This window comes from Aphelocoma coerulescens, chromosome 17 (assembly GCF_041296385.1).
Source record: "Aphelocoma coerulescens isolate FSJ_1873_10779 chromosome 17, UR_Acoe_1.0, whole genome shotgun sequence".
NCBI lineage: Eukaryota > Metazoa > Chordata > Aves > Passeriformes > Corvidae > Aphelocoma > Aphelocoma coerulescens.
In genome coordinates, this window is record NC_091030.1 from 5,796,036 (window position 1) to 5,809,573 (window position 13,538).

A 13,538-nucleotide genomic window follows, 5' to 3' on the forward strand; every position below is an offset into this window, starting at 1 on the left:
AGCCCGCAGCACCGTGCTCAGGGATGCTGTGCTGGAGGGTGGGACCCCTGTGTGGCTACAGTGCTCCCCAGCACCTTGTACAGGGTCCCCCCAGTGACCCACCCAGCCAGGGGCTCCCTGTGACACCCCAGTCAGGGCTGTGCCCCAGGGGCTGGGTCACAGTCATCTTTCTCTGTCTTTGAGGAAGACCCTCGCCCACCTCCTGCCTGCACCAAAGAAATGTGAGGTTTATCTCCTGTGTGGGGAGCAAATGCATTGGGGGGGCTCTGCCCTGCACCCACACACCAGGACATCCACACCAGCGCTGGCAGCCACTGCCCCTCAGGAGGGTTTATCCCTGGCTCGTTTCTCCTGGCTTGTGGCAGCACCGTGGGTTCAGTGTGGTATCTCGGATGTGCAGGGCCAGGGGCCTCTCCCTGGGAAGAGGGGCTGGCTGGGTGGGAGCCAGGCTGTCCCATCCAACCCCCATGGGCTGTGTCCCCACTGGAGAGGGCTGGGGTGGGATGAGGTGGCTGCATTGGCCAAGGCAATGGCTGGTGGGACCAGCTTGGGTGGTGTTCCCCAGGTACCAAACAGATCTTCACACCCAGGTAAAGTCCAGTAAGGAGGAAAAGGAAGAAGAAATCCCATCATGACCCCTGCAACAGGCTCCCTTTGGTGCAGGAGGAATGTTGGGCACCCTTGCTTTGGGCTTGCCAGGAGAAAAAGGGCACCAAAAATGGTCACATCCAGCCCTGTTCTTCCCCAGTTCCTCCTGCCCCTGCAAGACCAAGCACTGAGTGTTTTTCTCCCCCAGTGAGGTTCTGTTGGAAGCACCAGGGATTCCTCCAGACAGGGACTGCTGCACAGTGCTGTGACTTTGGGTGCAAGATTCATCCCCCTCCTGATTGCATAAAAAACCATTAAAAACCCCCATTGCTTTGGCCTAAGCAGTATGTGGATTCTGGGCTCACAGGCATGGCCGAGCAGAAATGCAGGGGGCATTTTTATCAGCTCCTGGAAATGTCTTTGCTTTGCTGAGGATGAAGGGTTTGATTTTTGGAGCTGTTGAGCCTGGCATGGGCTGAGCTGTGGGTTCAAGGGCTCTTCCAACTGCCCTCAGCCTCCTCCCTAGCCCAGCCCATGGGGCCGGCCCCCTGCATTTATTTTTCATTTCTGATTTCTTCCAGCATTTGAAACACAAAATGTGCTGCATTGTAGCATCTGCTTTTGTGGTATTTCCAGCCCAGATGGAAGCAGGAGGCACTCAAAATTCAGAGATGGAAAAAAAAAGGATCTGGTGAGATTTTGTCTTCCTGCCAAACTCACCAAACCCAGGATGCTGGGAGAACCCTGCTGTGGACGCAACATCCCAGGCCCTCAACTCTTCCATCCGTTTCTGGTTGTCTGCTCTTTGCTCATCCCAAACCATCCTCTCATTCCCAAATCACTTTCAGGATGCTGCACAAAGCCTGACCCTGCTGTTGGAGCTGTGGACGGGCGGATAATACAGTCGCTGAATTTATTTCACCTTTTCCTCTGGTTGCGAATTGTCCGGGAGCAGATGGCGATTTTCTCAAGTGTATCCGTTATTCGAAGTCACTCACTGAGACAGCGATGGCTCAAACAAATCCCAGGCCCCCTGCAAAGCCATCATTTGGTCTTTCCATCTGCCCAGCCGCCACTGTCGGCGTGGGCTCGGCTTCCGCCAGCGCGCCGGAGGGAAGCGAGGAGCCAGGAGAGCCGGTGGATGTGGTCAGCCCCGTTGTCTGCACCTCTCTTCCACTTCATCTCTGTGGAATGCTGAGCTCTGGAGGGTGGCAGGAGCGACTGGGATCCACATCACACCTTTACTGGGGTTTGGGAGGTTTGGGGCCGCGCTGTCTCACTCGCATGGTGCCTTCCTGTGTAGTGACAGGGTGAGGGTAACTCATTGGGACAGTGCCCAGTTGCAAACCAGGAAGCTGCTTCTCAGGAGAGGATGCCAGAGGGTGTTTCTGCTGCACCTCCCTGCATGGCCCCGCAGGAAATGTGTGTTTTTAAGGTGGTGAAACACTGAAACATCCCCAGGAAACCTGAGGCCTCGTGTGCGGTGTCCCTGTGGCACAGGCTGGTGTCACAGCCAGGGCTGAAGGTGCTGAGGGTTTGTCTCTGCAGGAGTGTACCCATCTTTGGGTGATGGATATGGAGAGGGGACCTGCAAAAGCAGCCTGAGGACGACTGTCGGTGGCCAGAGCCCTCCCTGTGTTGGTGGCACCTTGTTGGAGAAGCCTGGGCAGGTCTGCCAGGGATGGGTTTTGACTGGTGGCTTCTGCCAACCTCCTCCAATACCTCCAAGGAGACCTGTGTGCCCAGGGCTCTGCTCTGGGCTTTGGTAGATTGGGAAGGGGCCAGGTGCAGGCTGTGATCCATCCCCTGGATAACCCTCACCCCCAAAACCCAATAGGGTTATTGTGAAAATGAAGAGAACTGGAGAGAAACACATGAATTCTCAAGCTCACTCTCAGCCCAGCAGTCAGTCCCTGGAGCTGGGGCTCCAACTTCCCCACCCAGAGAGGGGCTGAGCCAGAGAAATGCTCCCGCAGCGATCTGCTCCCTCCTTCTGGCTGCATTGCCCTTTTTTTTTTTTTTTTTCCCCCACATCTTCTTTCTTATTTCCTCCCCAGCAGAGACGCAGAGGTGGCCGGAGGGGACTCGGTGTCTTCTCGCAGGGATACCAGGGCCATGCAGAGGGCACTGGGGGGGGCTGTGAAGGGTTTTCAAAGGGTGAAACACTTTGAAATGCAGTTTCCTCTCCCCTCTTCACCTCCCCCCGGGCTAAACAAATACCCCCCGGCTGGGAGATGCCTCCCGCATCCCGCAGGCTTTTGTTCCCAGGCTTTTGTCTAGGGCTGGGAAAGGGGCCAGGATCCCTCAGCCTCCCCAGGGACACACATGCAGACAGGGTCTTGCCTGCTTGGGATGCTGAGAGGGAGGCAGGAGGTGAGAGCTGCCTGTGCCCGCTGCCCAGAGCTTGGGGACATCCCATGAGCCATCTTGGTGTCCCTCAGTGGCCTCCAGCCGCTGTCCCCCTTGCTTGTCACATCACTGGCACTTTCTGCCCATCCCTGGGAGCTACTCATGGGACAGATCCTGGTCCATCGTGCCCCCCCTGTGTCTCCTCTTGGCATCCTGCCACCAGCTCAGCCTGCAGGCTCTGTGTATGGCCAGTGCCACCAGCTCATGCCCTCTCTGTGGACATCCCCAGATGCCAATTGACACCCATCACCCATGGGACCCTCCAGGCAGAGGGTCACCGGCTGCATCCCCATCACAGGAGCTCTACAGAAGCCCAAGCAAAAATTATGTGGGTTTTACAGTGACCTCTGGTCCTCAGGAACCCATCACCAGGCTTTTCATTTACATCCCAAAAGCCACCTTAATTACACCGCGGGGAGGGATCACTTCCGGCATTTGCTTTTTGGGGCAAAATGTTGATGGGAAAAAATCCTGTGAACAGTCGGACATCCCTGAAGAGACTGAGGAGACTGGAGAGCCAGCCTCAAGCCTGTCCCTGCCAGTGACAAGAAACACCTTGACGAACTCAAAGCAAAGGTGAGACTCCAAACAAACCCTCTGGAAACCAAACCCTCTGGGAGCCAACCCCCATCTTTTCCCCGGGGCAAAGTGTTTCTCTGGTGACTACGTCTGGAAGAAAACAGGATTGTTTGAAATCTCCCCTGTTGTTCCTGCCTCCCGCCAGGAATTACAAAAAGAAAATAAATACCCGATTTTTGTTATTGAAACTTTGAAAGTTCCCCTGGGAAGAGCAGACCCCGTTTGCCCCAGCGCCACAGTCCCTTCATGTCCCTGTCCCTGCGGGGCCAGGCAGCCGACGCTGGTCCAGCCTCTCCGGCCAGCTGCAGCCAGGGATGTGCAGAGCCTTTCCAGACAACAAAAGCTCTCTGGCTGCCTGATTTCCCTCTGCCTTATCTCCCTTCGCGATAGCCAGGTTATCGGGAAATGGAAAAGGGCTCAGGACAGCCTGACCCCAATCCCTGGGGGCCAGGAGATGGTGGCGGGGAGGCGGAGGTGGGGGGGAGGGCAAAGCTCTGCGTAGGCGGGGGGCTGTCAGCACTCAGGGGTCCCATCCTGCGTGGGGCAGAGCCCTTTTTCTCCCACTGACATCTTCCTTGTGCGCAGTGGGGTGAGCAAAACCTCCTTGGGGAGCAGCTTTGGCGCCTGGGTGAGCACGGAGACCTCCGGTCCCCGCCTGGACACCCACCCGGGGGCAGCGGCGGGAGGCTGAGCCCCGGCGGGGTGGGCGGAGGAGCTGCGGGGCTGGACGGTGGGAGAGCAGCCCCGGCACCGCGCTTGTCACCCAGACAAGAGATCAATAACTAATTTCACTGCAGAAGCAGCGCCGGGTTTTTTCCAATAATTGTGAGCCGGCGGTGGGGAATGAGGCTCTCAGCACCGCTCCACACCAGCCTGCACCCGATCAATCGCCACACCGCTGGGGCAGCAGGAAAACTCATTTTTCTCCTTTTCTTCCCTCTCTTTCCTTCTCTCCTTCCTTATCCCACTCCATTCCCTCCTCCTCCTGCTGTGGCGCTGCCTGAGCTGAGGGCTGTGTCCCCACGCTGGGTGGGATGTGGACTTGGGCTTTCCCAAGCCGGCCCCATGGTGGTGGGGACAATGGCTGAGCCTCCTCTGCTGCCTCAACAGCCCGGAACACTTTGGTCCCTGTCACCCACGGGCCGGTCCCAGCAGCTCGGGTGAAGGTGGCAGAGCAGAGATTGCTCCTCTCCTTGGTGGGATCAGGGGCTCCCAAGGGTGCCTTGGCTACTGCATTATGTCTTTTGGTGGCCTGTTGGTGCTTTTGTGTGGTCCAAATGTGACTCTTACTTTTTATGGCCTTTTTTTCCTTGGGTTTTCATTCCCTGGGCGATTGGTCTGCTCCAGGTCAAGGATCCTACTGAGTTTCTCCTGTAATTATCCTTTATCCCTTCTGCTTCTGCAACTCTGCAGTGCCTCAGTTTCCCTCTTTGTATCTATAATAGAGGGGGCTGAGAACATCCCTTCCTGCTCCTTCCTGTGCCATTACGAGCCACCATGTCCAAGGCAGAAGGTGTTGCTGGTTTCCAGCTCACAGGGTAGCTTGGTTTTGGGGTCCCCAGAACCAATGGAGTCCCATGATCCCTGCTCCTGTGTGGCGGCAGAGGGATGCTGCGTGCTCAGTATCTCCCTGGGATGGAGAGATGCTCCAAGGTGGAGTCTGGAGGCATCTTTGGATCTCTGCAGCACCTCCAGTGGGTTGTGTATGAGGTGCTTGGGCAGGGCAGGGAGGAAGGCTCAGCTGTGTGTTTGTCACTGCAGCACCTTCCAAGCCCATCCACGCCCTGTACACCCCATGAAGGTGGCAGCAGTGCAGCCCCTTGTTCTTCTCCCTTATTTAAGAGCCCTCTCCCTGGTTCCCCAGGACCATCCCCATGAATTAAAGACTGCCTTTGCTGCAGAGCACTGAGAGCTGCCTGCATAATTTCAAAGTTTTATGACTTGCCTTGAAGGCTCCTATTGATTGGGGTCCTCTCCAGCTGATGGAGCTTTTAGTATGGCCTGGACTGGGCAAGCAAGGCTGGAATCTCAGCCTGCCCAGCTTAGCTAAACCACAGCTTAAAACCTCTATGGCATGAGCACCAGGCCACTGCTGCTCCCGGGAGAGTCTCCATGTGCACGTCCACACCAGAGCTGTTTGCACTTCGAGGTGCTTTTTGGCTTCTCAGTCTCAGCCCAAGAACTGAGACTCCCCATGGGGCTGTGCCACTTCCCACATGGGGTTTATCCTGCAGAATTATTTTCCTGGGTGGGTTTGAGGTGGCTTTATGAGTTGGAGTGAGGTTATTTTGAAGAGTTTCTGTCCTGCTGAGGCTCCAGGCACTACTCACTGTCATGGGGCAGAGGGATGCTTATGGGATTTGGAGTTTATGTGCAACACCCACTGCTGGGTGCACGCAACAGCTTCCCAGTGAGTCACACGGTGCTGGCACAGACACACACGTGGTCCAGCAAGGAAACCAGGAGCATCTCTCCACAGCTGCCATCTGCCCCGTGGCTTGGCTTTGGAGAGGAGTTGGTATCACCTTCACTTTCAAGCTCTCCCTGCTACTGCTGGAGGCTGTGGAGCTTCAAGGGCCACGGCACAGCCAGGGAGGGCTACTGACCATCCTTTGTGCTGGGAGGTGGGTGCACCCCCACCAGCCCCAGCATCCCCACACCTCCCACGCCACCACTCTCTCTGGGTACCATGCACAACTGAGGGCTTTGCCCTCTCCACCCCTTGTACAGAGCTGGGACTGGTGGCCAGGAACCCCCTTCCCAGTGGCTGTTTGACCTCAGAGAATGCGCAGGGGTTGGTGGTGAGTGTGGCCAAGCTGTGACTCTGCAGCCACAGAATTGGCTACTTCCACCCTCTTCCAATTTCTGTGCCCTTGGGGGCCCCCTGCTCCCACTCCCTTTTCCCCCGCACCCCCAGGGGGGCCAGTGCGTGTCGGGGCTGGAGTTTGGGACAGCAGGAGGGAGGTGGTGGGAGACCCCATGGCTCCTTTAAGAAACCCACTACCGGCTCCAGAAACCAGCTCAAGGTCACAGCGGGAACCTGCGGACTTGGCAGCAGCCAGCAAGGGAGGAGGGATGAAGGGAGGGAGGGAAGCAGCCCGAGATCAAAATGAAGTCACAGCCAGGGAGAGGGGCTGGCTGGCAATGCAGCGCAGGCAGGAGCGAAGGTGGGGTGCAGCTGAGCAGGATGTGCAGGGCAGTCCCACCCATGGGTGTCCCCCTGGGGATTGCTGCAGCCCCAACCCCAGCACAGAGCTTTGAAGCTTCCCTGTGCCCCCCAGCTCAGAGCCCTGTGCCCTCCACAGCTCCAGCCAATGTGCCCACGGTGGTTCCAGCCAAGGAAAGTCCCTCTGAGCCCCTGGGAGCCACCCTGGGAATGCTGGAGTCACTTTCCTCTCACGGGACTTCCTGGGCTCCACAGGAGATTTTCCAGCTCCAAGAGGAGCAGAGCAGGAGGAAGCTGCTGGCTAGGAGGGTTGGATCCTGCAGCTCATGGCATGTTCCACTCCCAAACTTTTACCTTATTTTCTTTTTAAAGCAGCAGCTCCCGGAGTCCTGTGATTGCTGCTGAGTCTCTGCCTTCGTTTTGGGCCAGGAGGACCTTTGGAGCCACCCTCACCAGAGACCAGAGTGGACAAAACTAAGTCTTTAAAGGCTCAAATCCCAGGAAGTTAATACAAATTAATTAAAAACTCAGAACGTTTCATTTTTTGAACCTTTGGTATTGAAATGAACCTCACAATTCTGGGTGCTCCAACTTGCCCTCTGGGCAAGTAAAGCTGGGTGAGGTGAAGGCACCAGGGATGAAGATAAACGCTGTTGGAGGGGGGATGCTCACAGCAGGATTAGCACATCCCTTCACAGCATTAGGACCTGATCCTGTCCCAAGGCCGTGCAGAGAGCCCCTGGCTGAACCCACTGGGGGGTCTGGGGGCACAGGCAGGAGCTCAGGCAGACCCGACCCCAGCTGAGGGTGAGCTGTGGCTCTGAAGCTGCTCATTCTGGGGTTGGTTCAGCGATGCCCAATTTTAATTTTCATCAGCAGAATTAATCTGTGGAGTTATTTTCCCTTCCTCCCCCTCCCCTTCCTCTCCTCCCTGCTTTATTCAAAGAATTTGATCATTTCTCCCAGGAGCTCGGCACCATTAACATTCACTCCCAATGCGTGTGAGCTGTGCTGCATCCCCAAGTGCTGCTCCTGCTGCCAGCCCTGGTAGCCAACCAGGCTTGGGGGAAACCTGGTCATCAGCTTCTTCTTCCAACAGCCCGGGCCGGGGAGCCCCCTCCACCCCCTAAATCCACACCTGCTATCCCCCAAATCCACACCTGGCTGCCACGGCACAGCAAAGGAGGATGGCATCCTGAACTCCAGCTTTGCTCTGCTGGAGCCTGGGCTTCTCCAGCAAATTAAAGCCAAGGGGCTCTGGGAAGAGCACCCGAGCCAGAGGAATGGGCAAGCGTTACAAGGTTTGGTGGTTTCAGTCAAGCAGATTGGTGACCTGAGGCTTTCCTGGAGTTGCGTAAATTTGCAGGCTTGTTTTTCATTAATAAGGGTTAACTAACAAATTCCTGTTGTTGTTATTGCTATTATTAGTGTTATTATCACTAATGTTATTAAATATTGCGGGCCAGGCTGCCTTCCCCAGCACCAAGCAGCTGTGGTTGGCACAGCCTCGTCCATCCAGCACTGTGCCTTGGCTCCGAGTGCTCCACAGGTCTGTGTGCTGTAGATCAATATGTAATCTTTAGAATCTATATGGGAAGGTGGTTGGTCTGAGAATTTGCTTTCTTTGCTCAGTTGAGGTCTGAAGGGGGCCCAAGAGCTTGGGAAATTGGGAACAGAGGAAACATGGAGCCTGGTGGGTTTAATGGTTGGCTGGAGTGTGGTGGGGAGCACCATTACCTGTGCCCAAACCCAGCCAGGTTTCACCCCGGGGTTCCCCAAAAGCTTTTTTGACCCCCATTTCAGGCCCTTTTTTCCTCCACAGGTGCCCCAGCAGCAGCACAAACCCACACGTGCAGTCACTTGCTTTGCATCCGAAGGGATGCTGATGGGCAGTACCAGTCCCAGGCAGGAAAAAGGGACTTTTGCAGCAACTGCTGCCTGTTGGATGCTGTTGAAGGCAGCAGTGGCAGCACCTGCCTGTGTGCAGGCACTGCGCTCACCTGTGCCCACCCCGATGAACCATTTCCTTCCTGAACAAGAGCCCTCCCAGGATGTCCTGCCTGGGAAATGAAATCAGCTCTGAACGGGAAGTGCAACCAAGCTGGCCCAGCCCAGGAAGAAAAAGGGCTGCAAAAGAAAAACAAATTCAGAAGCTGGAATGGAAAAAAAAGAAGTTAAATACTGTGTGCACTGCTGTCCCTCCACACACAAAACCATGGTCGGGAAGGCTGGTTTGTCCCACCAAGGGGGTGCAGAAAGGGGCGATTTTTCCTTTAGCAGGATTCCTGCTTCAACACAGTCCTTTTCTTCCAGTTCTGGCTCTGGAGAAGGGAGCAGCTGGGTGCTGAGCCCGCCACAGCCCAGCCGTGCTGCCGGGCGAGGGCAAAGAGGCGTTAGCTGAGGCGGGGAGCCGAGAGCTTTATTTTTAGTCTTGGTTTAACAAGTATTAATTAATAAGAGTGCAAATGCTAATGCCGAGATGACACAAACTGCGTTGCCTGAAATGAATGTTTGGGGCTTGTCTGTGCCAGGATTTACAGCCGGGTGGGTTCACAGGGGCGAAATCATTGCTCAAACTGCAAGGATAAGCTGAGCCGGCTTCTTCCCACCGAGAGCGGCATCGGCCGTGCCGCAATGGGATGTGCCGGGGGCTCCGGGGCCGCGCCGGGGGCTCGGGGCTGGGCTCGGGGCTGGCTCCGCAGCAGCGCCTTGTGGTGCCACACCAGCTCATCCCTCCCTGCCGAAATCTCCCAGGAAGTTTTGCGAAGTGTGGATTATTTTAGTCTCTGCCCATCTGAGGTGTAGGGTCATGCCTTGCAGAAGGATTCTTACACCTAGTGAAGACTTGAATCTTTGGAGAAAAAGATTCTCTTTCCCCTGGTCAAGTCCCTCTGTCCTGCTCATTCCCTGCCTACATCTTCTTGCTCTGAGAGCTGGGCTTGGCTGGAGGGTTGGGAGGAGGCTCAGGAGAATTAGGAAAAAAAAGTATCCCATGGCTGTAAGACTTGAAGAGTTTTACCCATCAGCACCAGCATTCTGTCTGGGTTTGTTGGCATCAGAGAAATTATGAACTTGAAGCTCCATCAGAGCTAAGTCTGTTTTTAGGATGTTTTTAGGTTTCCAGTGAGGTGCTGTGAGACAGGGTGATGGTGGCGTGGGGTCCTGTGGGTCATCCAGTGACTTAAACCTCTCCAGTGGGGTTCTTGAATCTTTGCAGAGAGGGAAGAGCTCAGTCAGGCCAGATCCAGGCCAGGTTTTCCTCCTTCTTTCTCCTCTCAAATGCAGGCAGGAGGGAGCTGCTACCTGCCTGACACAGCTGCTGCTGCTGCTTTCAAAGCCCAGCCGCCTCCAGCAAGCCCTGCTCACCTGGGATGATGGGATGGCAGAGAGCGGGAGGCCGAGGAGCATGGCCAGTGCAAGCCGGGCACGTGCCATGCACTGGGAGCCAGGGACACTGCTCGGTGTCCACACTGCATCCTCCCTCTGCATCCTCTCACTGCATCCTCCCTCTGCATCCTCCTGCTGCATCCTCCCAGGGCACACCTCATCCTCCTGAGAGCGCTTCCTGCATCCCCCAGCTCCTGAGCTGGGGCAGAGACAGGAGCTGGCAGGACTCATGGGGGGACTGGGTCCCATGCTGGGGGTCTCCCTGTCACCTGAGGGGGCTCAGCTGCCATTTTGGGAAAGGCAGGAAGGGCTGAGTTGTTTTTCTTCAATGGGCTGGAAGGATGTAGCACTGAGAGTGGGCAGGGAGGCGTCACTCCCCAGGGTGATGTGGTGGTTCAGGGTGAGGGGGGCACAGGGTGGGATTGTGGGGTGCTGCACTGGGGCTCAGCAGTACCAGAAAACCCCTGGTTTGGGGGTTTGGGTGGTAGACTGGAGCCACTGGGTCACTGGAGCAGGGTGCTTGGATGCAATGGTTAGAGCTTAGAAATTAAAGCAATTTATCCCTGCCTCATCCAAGCCAGCAGACAGCCCTGCACTGGGGTTGGGGGGTGAGGATGCTCTGGAGTGGCCCCTCACAGCCCCTCACCACCCCACAGGGACCCAACGAGGGCACTGGGGACCACACAAGAAATCCCCACCCATGGCCTCACCAAACTCACCCACCTCCCCTTTGGGCTGGGTGGTGCCATGGCTGGGTTTTCCAGGGAGGGATGCACAGGCAGGATTGCGTGGCTGTGGCCAAGGGCTGGCTCCCCAAACAGCGCTGCCACGCTGCTCTTCAGCAGCTCTGTTCTATCATCGAATTTTAATTTAGTTAGTTGAGTTCTTTAAACAGTGTGCACTTGCTAAGTGCTTTGCATATTTTATACTCATGAGTAACATTTATCAAACAGAAAGTACAATTAATCAAAGAGGGGAGCATTTGTAACTTGGAGCAGTTTGTATTCTCTCTCTTTTCCTCCCTGCTGTGCCTTTCCTCTGTGTCTCCCTCCTCTTCCTCTTCACTGCCCTGCACTGGCCAGGGAGCCAGGGCAGTTTCAGAGTGATCTACACATGTACACACACAAACGTACTCCCTCTCTCTCCCTCTTTCCCCTCACCAAAACATGTACACCATACAAACACATAAAAATATGTTTTATATATGTATGTATGTGTGTGTGTATATATATATATATCTTTGTGTACCTATATATTTGCATATACCTATATCTGTCAATCTGGTACACAAATACACGTGTATATATGTATGGTGTATATGGTATGCCATATATATAATATATATAGGCATAAACAGTCCATTTACACTATATATGTGTATATATACACATATATACACAGTTATATTCACAGTATTATACACACATTGCATAGTATTTATATATAATATATTCACTATACCCATTATCTACTAGCTGGTATATAGCATGCAGTTTATCATCTATCACATCTATTATACTATGTATAATAAATGCATTTTTTATATTTTGGGCTGTTGGGAGGGTCAGCAATGGTGGTGGTGGTGCTGCAGCCTCCTAATGAGAGCCAGCAGCTGAGGGAGTGAGGTGGGATGGACAGTCCCAGCCCCGAGCCATGCTGGGTGGACACCCGGCCAGCAGAAGTGCCCGACCAGCTCCAGACTGTTTGAGGACAGCACCCAGTAGCTGGTGACAGGGACATGGGAAGCCCTGACAAGGGCAGGAGTGTGGTTGCAGCCTCCCAGCCCATGTCCCCTCTCCTCACTGGGTGGTTGGGATGAGGTGCAGACCAGGGGCTGCTTCTGGGACAAACAGCAAAGGGACAATGACCTCTGTCCCCAAGACATCTGTGTTTAAGGGTAGAATCACCCAAACCATGTCAGCTTTTGGCTACAAAGGCCCCAGGGTGCCACAGGTGAAGCCCCTGCTGATACCTGGAGAGGGGCTGGCACCAGTGCTGGAAGATGAGAGGTGATGGAGCATGGCTGGCACAAAGGGATCCGTGTCTCTGTCGTGTCTGTGAGCGCCTTGGTGGCTCTCGGCAGAGCATGGAGAAACCCTGACCTAATTTATTCTGACTTCTCAAGCCTTGGCCATGGCACAGCAGAGGTGGCTGAAGGAGCTGGGCAAACATGGACATGGGGGCAGGTTTGGCCAGGGTTCAACCCTGCTGCTGAGGCAGAGCAGAGGAGATGGGAACATCCCATGTGGTTCCCAGGGAAGTACCTCAGGGCTCTTCCCATAGCCTTGGAGGTTTCAGTGCTCTATTAATTGCTGTTAATGGCAGCACATGGGCCAGGAGGTGCCCACCTGGGCCCGGGTTAAACGACACCAAGGGTAGGGCTGTACCGGCGCTGCAGGACCTGCCTTGCAAATCACCTGCAACAACATGTGCCATCCTGGTCACCTCTTCTCAAAAATGATAGTGCAAAATTAATTAGAATTAATTAATCAGAAAAGGGTAATAAGGGTGATTAAGCACCTGGGGAAAAGAAAAAAAAATATTCCTGAAGAGCAATCGCAGCACCATGATTGCCTTGGAAGGTGGTGAGTGAGTGGGAGCAGGAGGGAGGGTGTGCAGGGAAACAAATGGTCTGGAGAGAGGGGTCTGGGGGGTGTTTTCTGTCTCGTTGCACAAGGAATTACTGAGTGACAAGATTGAAACCCGTCAGAGGAAAAGCATTTCCCAGCAGCAGTGACCACGGGGAGGCAGCTGAGCCCAGGAGGGCATGGGAGGCTCTGCGGCATGGCTGGAGCTGTGGCTGCTGCTGCCACTCTTTTTTGTAGATTTGGCTTTGCACAAACTGGCCCCAAGGTTGGACCTGTCTCCAGCAGAGAGTGGGACTCGACAGTGAGTCCTCAATGCTGGGACCCTTGCCCCCAGCTGGGCTCAGGAACATGGTGAGCTCAAGGACACTCAGTTCAGTTTTCCTTTTAATTTTCAGCCACACTCTCTTACCTTAATGAAATTAATAATAATATAAAATCAAAAGGAACATTTGCAAACAAGATCTGTCCTTGAGTTAAGGCAACTGCTGCAGGTTTTATTGTAATCTGAGGGGCCAAAGCAGAGCCCCAGCCCCTGGAAGGGATGGGAGCACCGTTCCCTTCCTGCCATCATGAAGGGTTTTGGCAATAGGGGAGGATGGAGGAGGTGGCTGGGGCTTAATGGAAAGAGTCTTCAGGAGCCCCAGTGCAGCTCAGTGAAATGAAGGATAAAAGTGTCTTTTGTTGGGGAAGCAGAGGGAGCAAATACTGCAGGCACCATGGAAAATAGGTGGCATCAATAGGATGCAGGTGCCCACTGCCTGCTTGAAAACACAGGTGATAACTGGAGCGATGCAATGGCTGCTGGCAGCTTTGGTGAGGGG

The 13,538-nt window shown here is 54.8% G+C and overlaps 1 protein-coding gene and 1 long non-coding RNA gene across 3 annotated transcripts in view; one reads left to right on the top strand and one right to left on the bottom strand.

Moving 5' to 3' along the window:
- LOC138119656 (uncharacterized) overlaps nt 1-7,248 on the top strand; it is an 85,305-nt gene extending 78,057 nt beyond the window's left edge. The window contains exon 4 of the long non-coding RNA XR_011155568.1: nt 7,118-7,248. This is a non-coding gene — a long non-coding RNA (uncharacterized lncRNA). The remainder of the gene's footprint in view (nt 1-7,117) is intronic.
- Nucleotides 1-13,538, bottom strand: part of PTGES (prostaglandin E synthase) — a 112,137-nt gene that overhangs the window by 31,285 nt on the left and 67,314 nt on the right. The window lies entirely within an intron of this gene.